Source organism: Schistocerca nitens, unplaced genomic scaffold (assembly GCF_023898315.1).
Source record: "Schistocerca nitens isolate TAMUIC-IGC-003100 unplaced genomic scaffold, iqSchNite1.1 HiC_scaffold_344, whole genome shotgun sequence".
Classification (NCBI taxonomy): domain Eukaryota; kingdom Metazoa; phylum Arthropoda; class Insecta; order Orthoptera; family Acrididae; genus Schistocerca; species Schistocerca nitens.
The window spans coordinates 1-13,979 of NW_026045878.1; the positions used below are offsets into that span (position 1 = coordinate 1).

Genomic DNA, 13,979 nt, shown 5'->3' on the forward strand with positions numbered 1-13,979 from the left:
GACAGGATTCACAGGCGCAGTCTGGTGTCACGATTGCTGGCGTTCGTCTCCACGAAATGCGTCCCGAGCATGCCGTTCTACAAAGTGGAAACGCTAAATTTTGGCCGTTGTCGTCAAGTAGCGTGTGTACTGTTTGCTGCGTTCGCTGGAGGAGCGCTTGCGTCGTTATCCGGTGTGGTCTAGTGGCTAGGATGCCTGGCTCTCACCCAGGAGGCCCGGGTTCGATTCCCGGTACCGGAAATGCGCATTTTGTTGCTCCTCTTATGCGACTTGGCCCGACTTAGCTCGACTGACGCTCCGCTGACGCTTGCAGAAAATTACGTTAAGTACGATTCGCGGTCACAAGTGACGGCGAGAGCGATGCGACGTCTGTCCACCTCTTATTGAGGCACATACCTGTGGTCAACAGAGTTGGAGGACTGCAAGACATTGCCACGGGGGTTGAATGCAGCTAACCACACTGCTTAGTGTCCTTACAGCGCAGACACGTTCGTTTGCCAGTATACATATAATGGAGACCGCGTCTGGCACAGCTGTGGGGAGACACAGTGGTGTGTGGGCCGAGCTTTGCTGTTCATCGCCACTTGCAGTCGCGAGAACTGCCGTCGGCGGTGCCTCCGTGGCCGTGATCGTCTAGTGGTTAGGACATTGCGTTGTGGCCGCAATAACCCAGGTTTCGAATCCTGGTCACGGCAATTTTTAAAGTTTTGCCTTGCTGTCGCTGCAGTGACGATTGTGACTCAGTGTTTGAAATTACGGTGCCCTCTTGATTTTTCACTCATGTTCCGCAGGCTGCGGGTGGCACTACCAATTCATTATCAACACGTAATGCCGCCGCACCAGAGAGCGGGCAGCTGCCTGTGTAGTTAATCTCTATTCGAAAATGGCAGTTGTTTGAGGTGCAATGGATGAGCAGCCAGTCGCAGCAGAACAGGAAGCTGTGTCGTGCACTGTTTCTACAAAAGCGAAGAACACCGGCACAGGTAGCGTGGCCGAGCGGTCTAAGGCGCTGGTTTAAGGCACCAGTCTCTTCGGAGGCGTGGGTTCGAATCCCACAGCTGCCAGCTTTTTCTCGTTTTTTGTGCCATTGCGATGTTTTCTCGTGGGGTAGAACGCAGCTCCTGTGACCGCCGTGCCACGTAGGTAGCGTGGCCGAGCGGTCTAAGGCGCTGGTTTCAGGCACCAGTCTCTTCGGAGGCGTGGGTTCGAATCCCACCGCTGCCAATGTTTTCTGTCTCGAAAGCAGGAGCACTGATTACCCGCGAAGGGAACAGCGCAGCAAGCCGTGAGCGTCTCCTTCTTAAATTGTCGTAGCAGCACAGTGCGTGGTGCAACGACAGGATTCACAGGCGCAGTCTGGTGTCACGATTGCTGGCGTTCGTCTCCACGAAATGCGTCCCGAGCATGCCGTTTCTACAAAGTGGAAACGCTAAATTTTGGCCGTTGTCGTCAAGTAGCGTGTGTACTGTTTGCTGCGTTCGCTGGAGGAGCGCTTGCGTCGTTATCCGGTGTGGTCTAGTGGCTAGGATGCCTGGCTCTCACCCAGGAGGCCCGGGTTCGATTCCCGGTACCGGAAATGCGCATTTTGTTGCTCCTCTTATGCGACTTGGCCCGACTTAGCTCGACTGACGCTCCGCTGACGCTTGCAGAAAATTACGTTAAGTACGATTCGCGGTCACAAGTGACGGCGAGAGCGATGCGACGTCTGTCCACCTCTTATTGAGGCACATACCTGTGGTCAACAGAGTTGGAGGACTGCAAGACATTGCCACGGGGGTTGAATGCAGCTAACCACACTGCTTAGTGTCCTTACAGCGCAGACACGTTCGTTTGCCAGTATACATATAATGGAGACCGCGTCTGGCACAGCTGTGGGGAGACACAGTGGTGTGTGGGCCGAGCTTTGCTGTTCATCGCCACTTGCAGTCGCGAGAACTGCCGTCGGCGGTGCCTCCGTGGCCGTGATCGTCTAGTGGTTAGGACATTGCGTTGTGGCCGCAATAACCCAGGTTTCGAATCCTGGTCACGGCAATTTTTAAAGTTTTGCCTTGCTGTCGCTGCAGTGACGATTGTGACTCAGTGTTTGAAATTACGGTGCCCTCTTGATTTTTCACTCATGTTCCGCAGGCTGCGGGTGGCACTACCAATTCATTATCAACACGTAATGCCGCCGCACCAGAGAGCGGGCAGCTGCCTGTGTAGTTAATCTCTATTCGAAAATGGCAGTTGTTTGAGGTGCAATGGATGAGCAGCCAGTCGCAGCAGAACAGGAAGCTGTGTCGTGCACTGTTTCTACAAAAGCGAAGAACACGGGCACAGGTAGCGTGGCCGAGCGGTCTAAGGCGCTGGTTTAAGGCACCAGTCTCTTCGGAGGCGTGGTTTCGAATCCCACCGCTGCCAGCTTTTTCTCGTTTTTTGTGCCATTGCGATGTTTTCTCGTGGGGTAGAACGCAGCTCCTGTGACCGCCGTGCCACGTAGGTAGCGTGGCCGAGCGGTCTAAGGCGCTGGTTTCAGGCACCAGTCTCTTCGGAGGCGTGGGTTCGAATCCCACCGCTGCCAATGTTTTCTGTCTCGAAAGCAGGAGCACTGATTACCCGCGAAGGGAACAGCGCAGCAAGCCGTGAGCGTCTCTTTCTTAAATTGTCGTAGCAGCACAGTGCGTGGTGCAACGACAGGATTCACAGGCGCAGTCTGGTGTCACGATTGCTGGCGTTCGTCTCCACGAAATGCGTCCCGAGCATGCCGTTCTACAAAGTGGAAACGCTAAATTTTGGCCGTTGTCGTCAAGTAGCGTGTGTACTGTTTGCTGCGTTCGCTGGAGGAGCGCTTGCGTCGTTATCCGGTGTGGTCTAGTGGCTAGGATGCCTGGCTCTCACCCAGGAGGCCCGGGTTCGATTCCCGGTACCGGAAATGCGCATTTTGTTGCTCCTCTTATGCGACTTGGCCCGACTTAGCTCGACTGACGCTCCGCTGACGCTTGCAGAAAATTACGTTAAGTACGATTCGCGGTCACAAGTGACGGCGAGAGCGATGCGACGTCTGTCCACCTCTTATTGAGGCACATACCTGTGGTCAACAGAGTTGGAGGACTGCAAGACATTGCCACGGGGGTTGAATGCAGCTAACCACACTGCTTAGTGTCCTTACAGCGCAGACACGTTCGTTTGCCAGTATACATATAATGGAGACCGCGTCTGGCACAGCTGTGGGGAGACACAGTGGTGTGTGGGCCGAGCTTTGCTGTTCATCGCCACTTGCAGTCGCGAGAACTGCCGTCGGCGGTGCCTCCGTGGCCGTGATCGTCTAGTGGTTAGGACATTGCGTTGTGGCCGCAATAACCCAGGTTTCGAATCCTGGTCACGGCAATTTTTAAAGTTTTGCCTTGCTGTCGCTGCAGTGACGATTGTGACTCAGTGTTTGAAATTACGGTGCCCTCTTGATTTTTCACTCATGTTCCGCAGGCTGCGGGTGGCACTACCAATTCATTATCAACACGTAATGCCGCCGCACCAGAGAGCGGGCAGCTGCCTGTGTAGTTAATCTCTATTCGAAAATGGCAGTTGTTTGAGGTGCAATGGATGAGCAGCCAGTCGCAGCAGAACAGGAAGCTGTGTCGTGCACTGTTTCTACAAAAGCGAAGAACACCGGCACAGGTAGCGTGGCCGAGCGGTCTAAGGCGCTGGTTTAAGGCACCAGTCTCTTCGGAGGCGTGGGTTCGAATCCCACCGCTGCCAGCTTTTTCTCGTTTTTTGTGCCATTGCGATGTTTTCTCGTGGGGTAGAACGCAGCTCCTGTGACCGCCGTGCCACGTAGGTAGCGTGGCCGAGCGGTCTAAGGCGCTGGTTTCAGGCACCAGTCTCTTCGGAGGCGTGGGTTCGAATCCCACCGCTGCCAATGTTTTCTGTCTCGAAAGCAGGAGCACTGATTACCCGCGAAGGGAACAGCGCAGCAAGCCGTGAGCGTCTCCTTCTTAAATTGTCGTAGCAGCACAGTGCGTGGTGCAACGACAGGATTCACAGGCGCAGTCTGGTGTCACGATTGCTGGCGTTCGTCTCCACGAAATGCGTCCCGAGCATGCCGTTTCTACAAAGTGGAAACGCTAAATTTTGGCCGTTGTCGTCAAGTAGCGTGTGTACTGTTTGCTGCGTTCGCTGGAGGAGCGCTTGCGTCGTTATCCGGTGTGGTCTAGTGGCTAGGATGCCTGGCTCTCACCCAGGAGGCCCGGGTTCGATTCCCGGTACCGGAAATGCGCATTTTGTTGCTCCTCTTATGCGACTTGGCCCGACTTAGCTCGACTGACGCTCCGCTGACGCTTGCAGAAAATTACGTTAAGTACGATTCGCGGTCACAAGTGACGGCGAGAGCGATGCGACGTCTGTCCACCTCTTATTGAGGCACATACCTGTGGTCAACAGAGTTGGAGGACTGCAAGACATTGCCACGGGGGTTGAATGCAGCTAACCACACTGCTTAGTGTCCTTACAGCGCAGACACGTTCGTTTGCCAGTATACATATAATGGAGACCGCGTCTGGCACAGCTGTGGGGAGACACAGTGGTGTGTGGGCCGAGCTTTGCTGTTCATCGCCACTTGCAGTCGCGAGAACTGCCGTCGGCGGTGCCTCCGTGGCCGTGATCGTCTAGTGGTTAGGACATTGCGTTGTGGCCGCAATAACCCAGGTTTCGAATCCTGGTCACGGCAATTTTTAAAGTTTTGCCTTGCTGTCGCTGCAGTGACGATTGTGACTCAGTGTTTGAAATTACGGTGCCCTCTTGATTTTTCACTCATGTTCCGCAGGCTGCGGGTGGCACTACCAATTCATTATCAACACGTAATGCCGCCGCACCAGAGAGCGGGCAGCTGCCTGTGTAGTTAATCTCTATTCGAAAATGGCAGTTGTTTGAGGTGCAATGGATGAGCAGCCAGTCGCAGCAGAACAGGAAGCTGTGTCGTGCACTGTTTCTACAAAAGCGAAGAACACGGGCACAGGTAGCGTGGCCGAGCGGTCTAAGGCGCTGGTTTAAGGCACCAGTCTCTTCGGAGGCGTGGTTTCGAATCCCACCGCTGCCAGCTTTTTCTCGTTTTTTGTGCCATTGCGATGTTTTCTCGTGGGGTAGAACGCAGCTCCTGTGACCGCCGTGCCACGTAGGTAGCGTGGCCGAGCGGTCTAAGGCGCTGGTTTCAGGCACCAGTCTCTTCGGAGGCGTGGGTTCGAATCCCACCGCTGCCAATGTTTTCTGTCTCGAAAGCAGGAGCACTGATTACCCGCGAAGGGAACAGCGCAGCAAGCCGTGAGCGTCTCTTTCTTAAATTGTCGTAGCAGCACAGTGCGTGGTGCAACGACAGGATTCACAGGCGCAGTCTGGTGTCACGATTGCTGGCGTTCGTCTCCACGAAATGCGTCCCGAGCATGCCGTTCTACAAAGTGGAAACGCTAAATTTTGGCCGTTGTCGTCAAGTAGCGTGTGTACTGTTTGCTGCGTTCGCTGGAGGAGCGCTTGCGTCGTTATCCGGTGTGGTCTAGTGGCTAGGATGCCTGGCTCTCACCCAGGAGGCCCGGGTTCGATTCCCGGTACCGGAAATGCGCATTTTGTTGCTCCTCTTATGCGACTTGGCCCGACTTAGCTCGACTGACGCTCCGCTGACGCTTGCAGAAAATTACGTTAAGTACGATTCGCGGTCACAAGTGACGGCGAGAGCGATGCGACGTCTGTCCACCTCTTATTGAGGCACATACCTGTGGTCAACAGAGTTGGAGGACTGCAAGACATTGCCACGGGGGTTGAATGCAGCTAACCACACTGCTTAGTGTCCTTACAGCGCAGACACGTTCGTTTGCCAGTATACATATAATGGAGACCGCGTCTGGCACAGCTGTGGGGAGACACAGTGGTGTGTGGGCCGAGCTTTGCTGTTCATCGCCACTTGCAGTCGCGAGAACTGCCGTCGGCGGTGCCTCCGTGGCCGTGATCGTCTAGTGGTTAGGACATTGCGTTGTGGCCGCAATAACCCAGGTTTCGAATCCTGGTCACGGCAATTTTTAAAGTTTTGCCTTGCTGTCGCTGCAGTGACGATTGTGACTCAGTGTTTGAAATTACGGTGCCCTCTTGATTTTTCACTCATGTTCCGCAGGCTGCGGGTGGCACTACCAATTCATTATCAACACGTAATGCCGCCGCACCAGAGAGCGGGCAGCTGCCTGTGTAGTTAATCTCTATTCGAAAATGGCAGTTGTTTGAGGTGCAATGGATGAGCAGCCAGTCGCAGCAGAACAGGAAGCTGTGTCGTGCACTGTTTCTACAAAAGCGAAGAACACCGGCACAGGTAGCGTGGCCGAGCGGTCTAAGGCGCTGGTTTAAGGCACCAGTCTCTTCGGAGGCGTGGGTTCGAATCCCACCGCTGCCAGCTTTTTCTCGTTTTTTGTGCCATTGCGATGTTTTCTCGTGGGGTAGAACGCAGCTCCTGTGACCGCCGTGCCACGTAGGTAGCGTGGCCGAGCGGTCTAAGGCGCTGGTTTCAGGCACCAGTCTCTTCGGAGGCGTGGGTTCGAATCCCACCGCTGCCAATGTTTTCTGTCTCGAAAGCAGGAGCACTGATTACCCGCGAAGGGAACAGCGCAGCAAGCCGTGAGCGTCTCCTTCTTAAATTGTCGTAGCAGCACAGTGCGTGGTGCAACGACAGGATTCACAGGCGCAGTCTGGTGTCACGATTGCTGGCGTTCGTCTCCACGAAATGCGTCCCGAGCATGCCGTTTCTACAAAGTGGAAACGCTAAATTTTGGCCGTTGTCGTCAAGTAGCGTGTGTACTGTTTGCTGCGTTCGCTGGAGGAGCGCTTGCGTCGTTATCCGGTGTGGTCTAGTGGCTAGGATGCCTGGCTCTCACCCAGGAGGCCCGGGTTCGATTCCCGGTACCGGAAATGCGCATTTTGTTGCTCCTCTTATGCGACTTGGCCCGACTTAGCTCGACTGACGCTCCGCTGACGCTTGCAGAAAATTACGTTAAGTACGATTCGCGGTCACAAGTGACGGCGAGAGCGATGCGACGTCTGTCCACCTCTTATTGAGGCACATACCTGTGGTCAACAGAGTTGGAGGACTGCAAGACATTGCCACGGGGGTTGAATGCAGCTAACCACACTGCTTAGTGTCCTTACAGCGCAGACACGTTCGTTTGCCAGTATACATATAATGGAGACCGCGTCTGGCACAGCTGTGGGGAGACACAGTGGTGTGTGGGCCGAGCTTTGCTGTTCATCGCCACTTGCAGTCGCGAGAACTGCCGTCGGCGGTGCCTCCGTGGCCGTGATCGTCTAGTGGTTAGGACATTGCGTTGTGGCCGCAATAACCCAGGTTTCGAATCCTGGTCACGGCAATTTTTAAAGTTTTGCCTTGCTGTCGCTGCAGTGACGATTGTGACTCAGTGTTTGAAATTACGGTGCCCTCTTGATTTTTCACTCATGTTCCGCAGGCTGCGGGTGGCACTACCAATTCATTATCAACACGTAATGCCGCCGCACCAGAGAGCGGGCAGCTGCCTGTGTAGTTAATCTCTATTCGAAAATGGCAGTTGTTTGAGGTGCAATGGATGAGCAGCCAGTCGCAGCAGAACAGGAAGCTGTGTCGTGCACTGTTTCTACAAAAGCGAAGAACACCGGCACAGGTAGCGTGGCCGAGCGGTCTAAGGCGCTGGTTTAAGGCACCAGTCTCTTCGGAGGCGTGGGTTCGAATCCCACCGCTGCCAGCTTTTTCTCGTTTTTTGTGCCATTGCGATGTTTTCTCGTGGGGTAGAACGCAGCTCCTGTGACCGCCGTGCCACGTAGGTAGCGTGGCCGAGCGGTCTAAGGCGCTGGTTTCAGGCACCAGTCTCTTCGGAGGCGTGGGTTCGAATCCCACCGCTGCCAATGTTTTCTGTCTCGAAAGCAGGAGCACTGATTACCCGCGAAGGGAACAGCGCAGCAAGCCGTGAGCGTCTCCTTCTTAAATTGTCGTAGCAGCACAGTGCGTGGTGCAACGACAGGATTCACAGGCGCAGTCTGGTGTCACGATTGCTGGCGTTCGTCTCCACGAAATGCGTCCCGAGCATGCCGTTTCTACAAAGTGGAAACGCTAAATTTTGGCCGTTGTCGTCAAGTAGCGTGTGTACTGTTTGCTGCGTTCGCTGGAGGAGCGCTTGCGTCGTTATCCGGTGTGGTCTAGTGGCTAGGATGCCTGGCTCTCACCCAGGAGGCCCGGGTTCGATTCCCGGTACCGGAAATGCGCATTTTGTTGCTCCTCTTATGCGACTTGGCCCGACTTAGCTCGACTGACGCTCCGCTGACGCTTGCAGAAAATTACGTTAAGTACGATTCGCGGTCACAAGTGACGGCGAGAGCGATGCGACGTCTGTCCACCTCTTATTGAGGCACATACCTGTGGTCAACAGAGTTGGAGGACTGCAAGACATTGCCACGGGGGTTGAATGCAGCTAACCACACTGCTTAGTGTCCTTACAGCGCAGACACGTTCGTTTGCCAGTATACATATAATGGAGACCGCGTCTGGCACAGCTGTGGGGAGACACAGTGGTGTGTGGGCCGAGCTTTGCTGTTCATCGCCACTTGCAGTCGCGAGAACTGCCGTCGGCGGTGCCTCCGTGGCCGTGATCGTCTAGTGGTTAGGACATTGCGTTGTGGCCGCAATAACCCAGGTTTCGAATCCTGGTCACGGCAATTTTTAAAGTTTTGCCTTGCTGTCGCTGCAGTGACGATTGTGACTCAGTGTTTGAAATTACGGTGCCCTCTTGATTTTTCACTCATGTTCCGCAGGCTGCGGGTGGCACTACCAATTCATTATCAACACGTAATGCCGCCGCACCAGAGAGCGGGCAGCTGCCTGTGTAGTTAATCTCTATTCGAAAATGGCAGTTGTTTGAGGTGCAATGGATGAGCAGCCAGTCGCAGCAGAACAGGAAGCTGTGTCGTGCACTGTTTCTACAAAAGCGAAGAACACCGGCACAGGTAGCGTGGCCGAGCGGTCTAAGGCGCTGGTTTAAGGCACCAGTCTCTTCGGAGGCGTGGGTTCGAATCCCACCGCTGCCAGCTTTTTCTCGTTTTTTGTGCCATTGCGATGTTTTCTCGTGGGGTAGAACGCAGCTCCTGTGACCGCCGTGCCACGTAGGTAGCGTGGCCGAGCGGTCTAAGGCGCTGGTTTCAGGCACCAGTCTCTTCGGAGGCGTGGGTTCGAATCCCACCGCTGCCAATGTTTTCTGTCTCGAAAGCAGGAGCACTGATTACCCGCGAAGGGAACAGCGCAGCAAGCCGTGAGCGTCTCCTTCTTAAATTGTCGTAGCAGCACAGTGCGTGGTGCAACGACAGGATTCACAGGCGCAGTCTGGTGTCACGATTGCTGGCGTTCGTCTCCACGAAATGCGTCCCGAGCATGCCGTTTCTACAAAGTGGAAACGCTAAATTTTGGCCGTTGTCGTCAAGTAGCGTGTGTACTGTTTGCTGCGTTCGCTGGAGGAGCGCTTGCGTCGTTATCCGGTGTGGTCTAGTGGCTAGGATGCCTGGCTCTCACCCAGGAGGCCCGGGTTCGATTCCCGGTACCGGAAATGCGCATTTTGTTGCTCCTCTTATGCGACTTGGCCCGACTTAGCTCGACTGACGCTCCGCTGACGCTTGCAGAAAATTACGTTAAGTACGATTCGCGGTCACAAGTGACGGCGAGAGCGATGCGACGTCTGTCCACCTCTTATTGAGGCACATACCTGTGGTCAACAGAGTTGGAGGACTGCAAGACATTGCCACGGGGGTTGAATGCAGCTAACCACACTGCTTAGTGTCCTTACAGCGCAGACACGTTCGTTTGCCAGTATACATATAATGGAGACCGCGTCTGGCACAGCTGTGGGGAGACACAGTGGTGTGTGGGCCGAGCTTTGCTGTTCATCGCCACTTGCAGTCGCGAGAACTGCCGTCGGCGGTGCCTCCGTGGCCGTGATCGTCTAGTGGTTAGGACATTGCGTTGTGGCCGCAATAACCCAGGTTTCGAATCCTGGTCACGGCAATTTTTAAAGTTTTGCCTTGCTGTCGCTGCAGTGACGATTGTGACTCAGTGTTTGAAATTACGGTGCCCTCTTGATTTTTCACTCATGTTCCGCAGGCTGCGGGTGGCACTACCAATTCATTATCAACACGTAATGCCGCCGCACCAGAGAGCGGGCAGCTGCCTGTGTAGTTAATCTCTATTCGAAAATGGCAGTTGTTTGAGGTGCAATGGATGAGCAGCCAGTCGCAGCAGAACAGGAAGCTGTGTCGTGCACTGTTTCTACAAAAGCGAAGAACACGGGCACAGGTAGCGTGGCCGAGCGGTCTAAGGCGCTGGTTTAAGGCACCAGTCTCTTCGGAGGCGTGGTTTCGAATCCCACCGCTGCCAGCTTTTTCTCGTTTTTTGTGCCATTGCGATGTTTTCTCGTGGGGTAGAACGCAGCTCCTGTGACCGCCGTGCCACGTAGGTAGCGTGGCCGAGCGGTCTAAGGCGCTGGTTTCAGGCACCAGTCTCTTCGGAGGCGTGGGTTCGAATCCCACCGCTGCCAATGTTTTCTGTCTCGAAAGCAGGAGCACTGATTACCCGCGAAGGGAACAGCGCAGCAAGCCGTGAGCGTCTCTTTCTTAAATTGTCGTAGCAGCACAGTGCGTGGTGCAACGACAGGATTCACAGGCGCAGTCTGGTGTCACGATTGCTGGCGTTCGTCTCCACGAAATGCGTCCCGAGCATGCCGTTCTACAAAGTGGAAACGCTAAATTTTGGCCGTTGTCGTCAAGTAGCGTGTGTACTGTTTGCTGCGTTCGCTGGAGGAGCGCTTGCGTCGTTATCCGGTGTGGTCTAGTGGCTAGGATGCCTGGCTCTCACCCAGGAGGCCCGGGTTCGATTCCCGGTACCGGAAATGCGCATTTTGTTGCTCCTCTTATGCGACTTGGCCCGACTTAGCTCGACTGACGCTCCGCTGACGCTTGCAGAAAATTACGTTAAGTACGATTCGCGGTCACAAGTGACGGCGAGAGCGATGCGACGTCTGTCCACCTCTTATTGAGGCACATACCTGTGGTCAACAGAGTTGGAGGACTGCAAGACATTGCCACGGGGGTTGAATGCAGCTAACCACACTGCTTAGTGTCCTTACAGCGCAGACACGTTCGTTTGCCAGTATACATATAATGGAGACCGCGTCTGGCACAGCTGTGGGGAGACACAGTGGTGTGTGGGCCGAGCTTTGCTGTTCATCGCCACTTGCAGTCGCGAGAACTGCCGTCGGCGGTGCCTCCGTGGCCGTGATCGTCTAGTGGTTAGGACATTGCGTTGTGGCCGCAATAACCCAGGTTTCGAATCCTGGTCACGGCAATTTTTAAAGTTTTGCCTTGCTGTCGCTGCAGTGACGATTGTGACTCAGTGTTTGAAATTACGGTGCCCTCTTGATTTTTCACTCATGTTCCGCAGGCTGCGGGTGGCACTACCAATTCATTATCAACACGTAATGCCGCCGCACCAGAGAGCGGGCAGCTGCCTGTGTAGTTAATCTCTATTCGAAAATGGCAGTTGTTTGAGGTGCAATGGATGAGCAGCCAGTCGCAGCAGAACAGGAAGCTGTGTCGTGCACTGTTTCTACAAAAGCGAAGAACACCGGCACAGGTAGCGTGGCCGAGCGGTCTAAGGCGCTGGTTTAAGGCACCAGTCTCTTCGGAGGCGTGGGTTCGAATCCCACCGCTGCCAGCTTTTTCTCGTTTTTTGTGCCATTGCGATGTTTTCTCGTGGGGTAGAACGCAGCTCCTGTGACCGCCGTGCCACGTAGGTAGCGTGGCCGAGCGGTCTAAGGCGCTGGTTTCAGGCACCAGTCTCTTCGGAGGCGTGGGTTCGAATCCCACCGCTGCCAATGTTTTCTGTCTCGAAAGCAGGAGCACTGATTACCCGCGAAGGGAACAGCGCAGCAAGCCGTGAGCGTCTCCTTCTTAAATTGTCGTAGCAGCACAGTGCGTGGTGCAACGACAGGATTCACAGGCGCAGTCTGGTGTCACGATTGCTGGCGTTCGTCTCCACGAAATGCGTCCCGAGCATGCCGTTTCTACAAAGTGGAAACGCTAAATTTTGGCCGTTGTCGTCAAGTAGCGTGTGTACTGTTTGCTGCGTTCGCTGGAGGAGCGCTTGCGTCGTTATCCGGTGTGGTCTAGTGGCTAGGATGCCTGGCTCTCACCCAGGAGGCCCGGGTTCGATTCCCGGTACCGGAAATGCGCATTTTGTTGCTCCTCTTATGCGACTTGGCCCGACTTAGCTCGACTGACGCTCCGCTGACGCTTGCAGAAAATTACGTTAAGTACGATTCGCGGTCACAAGTGACGGCGAGAGCGATGCGACGTCTGTCCACCTCTTATTGAGGCACATACCTGTGGTCAACAGAGTTGGAGGACTGCAAGACATTGCCACGGGGGTTGAATGCAGCTAACCACACTGCTTAGTGTCCTTACAGCGCAGACACGTTCGTTTGCCAGTATACATATAATGGAGACCGCGTCTGGCACAGCTGTGGGGAGACACAGTGGTGTGTGGGCCGAGCTTTGCTGTTCATCGCCACTTGCAGTCGCGAGAACTGCCGTCGGCGGTGCCTCCGTGGCCGTGATCGTCTAGTGGTTAGGACATTGCGTTGTGGCCGCAATAACCCAGGTTTCGAATCCTGGTCACGGCAATTTTTAAAGTTTTGCCTTGCTGTCGCTGCAGTGACGATTGTGACTCAGTGTTTGAAATTACGGTGCCCTCTTGATTTTTCACTCATGTTCCGCAGGCTGCGGGTGGCACTACCAATTCATTATCAACACGTAATGCCGCCGCACCAGAGAGCGGGCAGCTGCCTGTGTAGTTAATCTCTATTCGAAAATGGCAGTTGTTTGAGGTGCAATGGATGAGCAGCCAGTCGCAGCAGAACAGGAAGCTGTGTCGTGCACTGTTTCTACAAAAGCGAAGAACACCGGCACAGGTAGCGTGGCCGAGCGGTCTAAGGCGCTGGTTTAAGGCACCAGTCTCTTCGGAGGCGTGGGTTCGAATCCCACCGCTGCCAGCTTTTTCTCGTTTTTTGTGCCATTGCGATGTTTTCTCGTGGGGTAGAACGCAGCTCCTGTGACCGCCGTGCCACGTAGGTAGCGTGGCCGAGCGGTCTAAGGCGCTGGTTTCAGGCACCAGTCTCTTCGGAGGCGTGGGTTCGAATCCCACCGCTGCCAATGTTTTCTGTCTCGAAAGCAGGAGCACTGATTACCCGCGAAGGGAACAGCGCAGCAAGCCGTGAGCGTCTCCTTCTTAAATTGTCGTAGCAGCACAGTGCGTGGTGCAACGACAGGATTCACAGGCGCAGTCTGGTGTCACGATTGCTGGCGTTCGTCTCCACGAAATGCGTCCCGAGCATGCCGTTTCTACAAAGTGGAAACGCTAAATTTTGGCCGTTGTCGTCAAGTAGCGTGTGTACTGTTTGCTGCGTTCGCTGGAGGAGCGCTTGCGTCGTTATCCGGTGTGGTCTAGTGGCTAGGATGCCTGGCTCTCACCCAGGAGGCCCGGGTTCGATTCCCGGTACCGGAAATGCGCATTTTGTTGCTCCTCTTATGCGACTTGGCCCGACTTAGCTCGACTGACGCTCCGCTGACGCTTGCAGAAAATTACGTTAAGTACGATTCGCGGTCACAAGTGACGGCGAGAGCGATGCGACGTCTGTCCACCTCTTATTGAGGCACATACCTGTGGTCAACAGAGTTGGAGGACTGCAAGACATTGCCACGGGGGTTGAATGCAGCTAACCACACTGCTTAGTGTCCTTACAGCGCAGACACGTTCGTTTGCCAGTATACATATAATGGAGACCGCGTCTGGCACAGCTGTGGGGAGACACAGTGGTGTGTGGGCCGAGCTTTGCTGTTCATCGCCACTTGCAGTCGCGAGAACTGCCGTCGGCGGTGCCTCCGTG

The 13,979-nt window shown here is 54.8% G+C and overlaps 41 non-coding genes across 41 annotated transcripts; all 41 read left to right on the forward strand.

Moving 5' to 3' along the window:
* Nucleotides 1-168: 168 nt before the first annotated feature.
* Nucleotides 169-240, forward strand: Trnae-cuc (transfer RNA glutamic acid (anticodon CUC)). The gene has a single exon. It is a non-coding gene; the product is annotated as a tRNA-Glu (tRNA).
* Nucleotides 241-622: 382 nt separating this feature from the next.
* On the forward strand, nucleotides 623-695 carry Trnah-gug (transfer RNA histidin (anticodon GUG)). The gene has a single exon. It is a non-coding gene; the product is annotated as a tRNA-His (tRNA).
* Nucleotides 696-982: 287 nt separating this feature from the next.
* On the forward strand, nucleotides 983-1,064 carry Trnal-aag (transfer RNA leucine (anticodon AAG)). Its single transcript has one exon. It is a non-coding gene; the product is annotated as a tRNA-Leu (tRNA).
* Nucleotides 1,065-1,142: 78 nt separating this feature from the next.
* Trnal-cag (transfer RNA leucine (anticodon CAG)) lies at nucleotides 1,143-1,224 on the forward strand. Its single transcript has one exon. It is a non-coding gene; the product is annotated as a tRNA-Leu (tRNA).
* Nucleotides 1,225-1,504: 280 nt separating this feature from the next.
* On the forward strand, nucleotides 1,505-1,576 carry Trnae-cuc (transfer RNA glutamic acid (anticodon CUC)). The gene has a single exon. It is a non-coding gene; the product is annotated as a tRNA-Glu (tRNA).
* A 382-nt stretch (nucleotides 1,577-1,958) lies between these two features.
* On the forward strand, nucleotides 1,959-2,031 carry Trnah-gug (transfer RNA histidin (anticodon GUG)). The gene has a single exon. It is a non-coding gene; the product is annotated as a tRNA-His (tRNA).
* Nucleotides 2,032-2,318: 287 nt separating this feature from the next.
* On the forward strand, nucleotides 2,319-2,400 carry Trnal-aag (transfer RNA leucine (anticodon AAG)). Its single transcript has one exon. It is a non-coding gene; the product is annotated as a tRNA-Leu (tRNA).
* Nucleotides 2,401-2,478: 78 nt separating this feature from the next.
* Nucleotides 2,479-2,560, forward strand: Trnal-cag (transfer RNA leucine (anticodon CAG)). Its single transcript has one exon. It is a non-coding gene; the product is annotated as a tRNA-Leu (tRNA).
* A 279-nt stretch (nucleotides 2,561-2,839) lies between these two features.
* On the forward strand, nucleotides 2,840-2,911 carry Trnae-cuc (transfer RNA glutamic acid (anticodon CUC)). The gene has a single exon. It is a non-coding gene; the product is annotated as a tRNA-Glu (tRNA).
* A 382-nt stretch (nucleotides 2,912-3,293) lies between these two features.
* Nucleotides 3,294-3,366, forward strand: Trnah-gug (transfer RNA histidin (anticodon GUG)). Its single transcript has one exon. It is a non-coding gene; the product is annotated as a tRNA-His (tRNA).
* A 287-nt stretch (nucleotides 3,367-3,653) lies between these two features.
* On the forward strand, nucleotides 3,654-3,735 carry Trnal-aag (transfer RNA leucine (anticodon AAG)). Its single transcript has one exon. It is a non-coding gene; the product is annotated as a tRNA-Leu (tRNA).
* A 78-nt stretch (nucleotides 3,736-3,813) lies between these two features.
* On the forward strand, nucleotides 3,814-3,895 carry Trnal-cag (transfer RNA leucine (anticodon CAG)). The gene has a single exon. It is a non-coding gene; the product is annotated as a tRNA-Leu (tRNA).
* A 280-nt stretch (nucleotides 3,896-4,175) lies between these two features.
* On the forward strand, nucleotides 4,176-4,247 carry Trnae-cuc (transfer RNA glutamic acid (anticodon CUC)). Its single transcript has one exon. It is a non-coding gene; the product is annotated as a tRNA-Glu (tRNA).
* Nucleotides 4,248-4,629: 382 nt separating this feature from the next.
* Trnah-gug (transfer RNA histidin (anticodon GUG)) lies at nucleotides 4,630-4,702 on the forward strand. The gene has a single exon. It is a non-coding gene; the product is annotated as a tRNA-His (tRNA).
* Nucleotides 4,703-4,989: 287 nt separating this feature from the next.
* On the forward strand, nucleotides 4,990-5,071 carry Trnal-aag (transfer RNA leucine (anticodon AAG)). The gene has a single exon. It is a non-coding gene; the product is annotated as a tRNA-Leu (tRNA).
* Nucleotides 5,072-5,149: 78 nt separating this feature from the next.
* On the forward strand, nucleotides 5,150-5,231 carry Trnal-cag (transfer RNA leucine (anticodon CAG)). The gene has a single exon. It is a non-coding gene; the product is annotated as a tRNA-Leu (tRNA).
* A 279-nt stretch (nucleotides 5,232-5,510) lies between these two features.
* On the forward strand, nucleotides 5,511-5,582 carry Trnae-cuc (transfer RNA glutamic acid (anticodon CUC)). Its single transcript has one exon. It is a non-coding gene; the product is annotated as a tRNA-Glu (tRNA).
* A 382-nt stretch (nucleotides 5,583-5,964) lies between these two features.
* Trnah-gug (transfer RNA histidin (anticodon GUG)) lies at nucleotides 5,965-6,037 on the forward strand. Its single transcript has one exon. It is a non-coding gene; the product is annotated as a tRNA-His (tRNA).
* A 287-nt stretch (nucleotides 6,038-6,324) lies between these two features.
* Nucleotides 6,325-6,406, forward strand: Trnal-aag (transfer RNA leucine (anticodon AAG)). The gene has a single exon. It is a non-coding gene; the product is annotated as a tRNA-Leu (tRNA).
* Nucleotides 6,407-6,484: 78 nt separating this feature from the next.
* On the forward strand, nucleotides 6,485-6,566 carry Trnal-cag (transfer RNA leucine (anticodon CAG)). Its single transcript has one exon. It is a non-coding gene; the product is annotated as a tRNA-Leu (tRNA).
* Nucleotides 6,567-6,846: 280 nt separating this feature from the next.
* Nucleotides 6,847-6,918, forward strand: Trnae-cuc (transfer RNA glutamic acid (anticodon CUC)). Its single transcript has one exon. It is a non-coding gene; the product is annotated as a tRNA-Glu (tRNA).
* Nucleotides 6,919-7,300: 382 nt separating this feature from the next.
* Trnah-gug (transfer RNA histidin (anticodon GUG)) lies at nucleotides 7,301-7,373 on the forward strand. Its single transcript has one exon. It is a non-coding gene; the product is annotated as a tRNA-His (tRNA).
* A 287-nt stretch (nucleotides 7,374-7,660) lies between these two features.
* Trnal-aag (transfer RNA leucine (anticodon AAG)) lies at nucleotides 7,661-7,742 on the forward strand. Its single transcript has one exon. It is a non-coding gene; the product is annotated as a tRNA-Leu (tRNA).
* A 78-nt stretch (nucleotides 7,743-7,820) lies between these two features.
* Trnal-cag (transfer RNA leucine (anticodon CAG)) lies at nucleotides 7,821-7,902 on the forward strand. Its single transcript has one exon. It is a non-coding gene; the product is annotated as a tRNA-Leu (tRNA).
* A 280-nt stretch (nucleotides 7,903-8,182) lies between these two features.
* Nucleotides 8,183-8,254, forward strand: Trnae-cuc (transfer RNA glutamic acid (anticodon CUC)). Its single transcript has one exon. It is a non-coding gene; the product is annotated as a tRNA-Glu (tRNA).
* Nucleotides 8,255-8,636: 382 nt separating this feature from the next.
* Trnah-gug (transfer RNA histidin (anticodon GUG)) lies at nucleotides 8,637-8,709 on the forward strand. Its single transcript has one exon. It is a non-coding gene; the product is annotated as a tRNA-His (tRNA).
* A 287-nt stretch (nucleotides 8,710-8,996) lies between these two features.
* On the forward strand, nucleotides 8,997-9,078 carry Trnal-aag (transfer RNA leucine (anticodon AAG)). Its single transcript has one exon. It is a non-coding gene; the product is annotated as a tRNA-Leu (tRNA).
* Nucleotides 9,079-9,156: 78 nt separating this feature from the next.
* Trnal-cag (transfer RNA leucine (anticodon CAG)) lies at nucleotides 9,157-9,238 on the forward strand. Its single transcript has one exon. It is a non-coding gene; the product is annotated as a tRNA-Leu (tRNA).
* Nucleotides 9,239-9,518: 280 nt separating this feature from the next.
* On the forward strand, nucleotides 9,519-9,590 carry Trnae-cuc (transfer RNA glutamic acid (anticodon CUC)). Its single transcript has one exon. It is a non-coding gene; the product is annotated as a tRNA-Glu (tRNA).
* Nucleotides 9,591-9,972: 382 nt separating this feature from the next.
* Nucleotides 9,973-10,045, forward strand: Trnah-gug (transfer RNA histidin (anticodon GUG)). Its single transcript has one exon. It is a non-coding gene; the product is annotated as a tRNA-His (tRNA).
* A 287-nt stretch (nucleotides 10,046-10,332) lies between these two features.
* Trnal-aag (transfer RNA leucine (anticodon AAG)) lies at nucleotides 10,333-10,414 on the forward strand. The gene has a single exon. It is a non-coding gene; the product is annotated as a tRNA-Leu (tRNA).
* Nucleotides 10,415-10,492: 78 nt separating this feature from the next.
* Nucleotides 10,493-10,574, forward strand: Trnal-cag (transfer RNA leucine (anticodon CAG)). The gene has a single exon. It is a non-coding gene; the product is annotated as a tRNA-Leu (tRNA).
* Nucleotides 10,575-10,853: 279 nt separating this feature from the next.
* On the forward strand, nucleotides 10,854-10,925 carry Trnae-cuc (transfer RNA glutamic acid (anticodon CUC)). The gene has a single exon. It is a non-coding gene; the product is annotated as a tRNA-Glu (tRNA).
* Nucleotides 10,926-11,307: 382 nt separating this feature from the next.
* Trnah-gug (transfer RNA histidin (anticodon GUG)) lies at nucleotides 11,308-11,380 on the forward strand. The gene has a single exon. It is a non-coding gene; the product is annotated as a tRNA-His (tRNA).
* A 287-nt stretch (nucleotides 11,381-11,667) lies between these two features.
* On the forward strand, nucleotides 11,668-11,749 carry Trnal-aag (transfer RNA leucine (anticodon AAG)). The gene has a single exon. It is a non-coding gene; the product is annotated as a tRNA-Leu (tRNA).
* A 78-nt stretch (nucleotides 11,750-11,827) lies between these two features.
* On the forward strand, nucleotides 11,828-11,909 carry Trnal-cag (transfer RNA leucine (anticodon CAG)). Its single transcript has one exon. It is a non-coding gene; the product is annotated as a tRNA-Leu (tRNA).
* Nucleotides 11,910-12,189: 280 nt separating this feature from the next.
* Trnae-cuc (transfer RNA glutamic acid (anticodon CUC)) lies at nucleotides 12,190-12,261 on the forward strand. The gene has a single exon. It is a non-coding gene; the product is annotated as a tRNA-Glu (tRNA).
* Nucleotides 12,262-12,643: 382 nt separating this feature from the next.
* On the forward strand, nucleotides 12,644-12,716 carry Trnah-gug (transfer RNA histidin (anticodon GUG)). The gene has a single exon. It is a non-coding gene; the product is annotated as a tRNA-His (tRNA).
* A 287-nt stretch (nucleotides 12,717-13,003) lies between these two features.
* On the forward strand, nucleotides 13,004-13,085 carry Trnal-aag (transfer RNA leucine (anticodon AAG)). Its single transcript has one exon. It is a non-coding gene; the product is annotated as a tRNA-Leu (tRNA).
* Nucleotides 13,086-13,163: 78 nt separating this feature from the next.
* Nucleotides 13,164-13,245, forward strand: Trnal-cag (transfer RNA leucine (anticodon CAG)). The gene has a single exon. It is a non-coding gene; the product is annotated as a tRNA-Leu (tRNA).
* Nucleotides 13,246-13,525: 280 nt separating this feature from the next.
* On the forward strand, nucleotides 13,526-13,597 carry Trnae-cuc (transfer RNA glutamic acid (anticodon CUC)). Its single transcript has one exon. It is a non-coding gene; the product is annotated as a tRNA-Glu (tRNA).
* The last annotated feature ends 382 nt before the right edge of the window (nucleotides 13,598-13,979 follow it).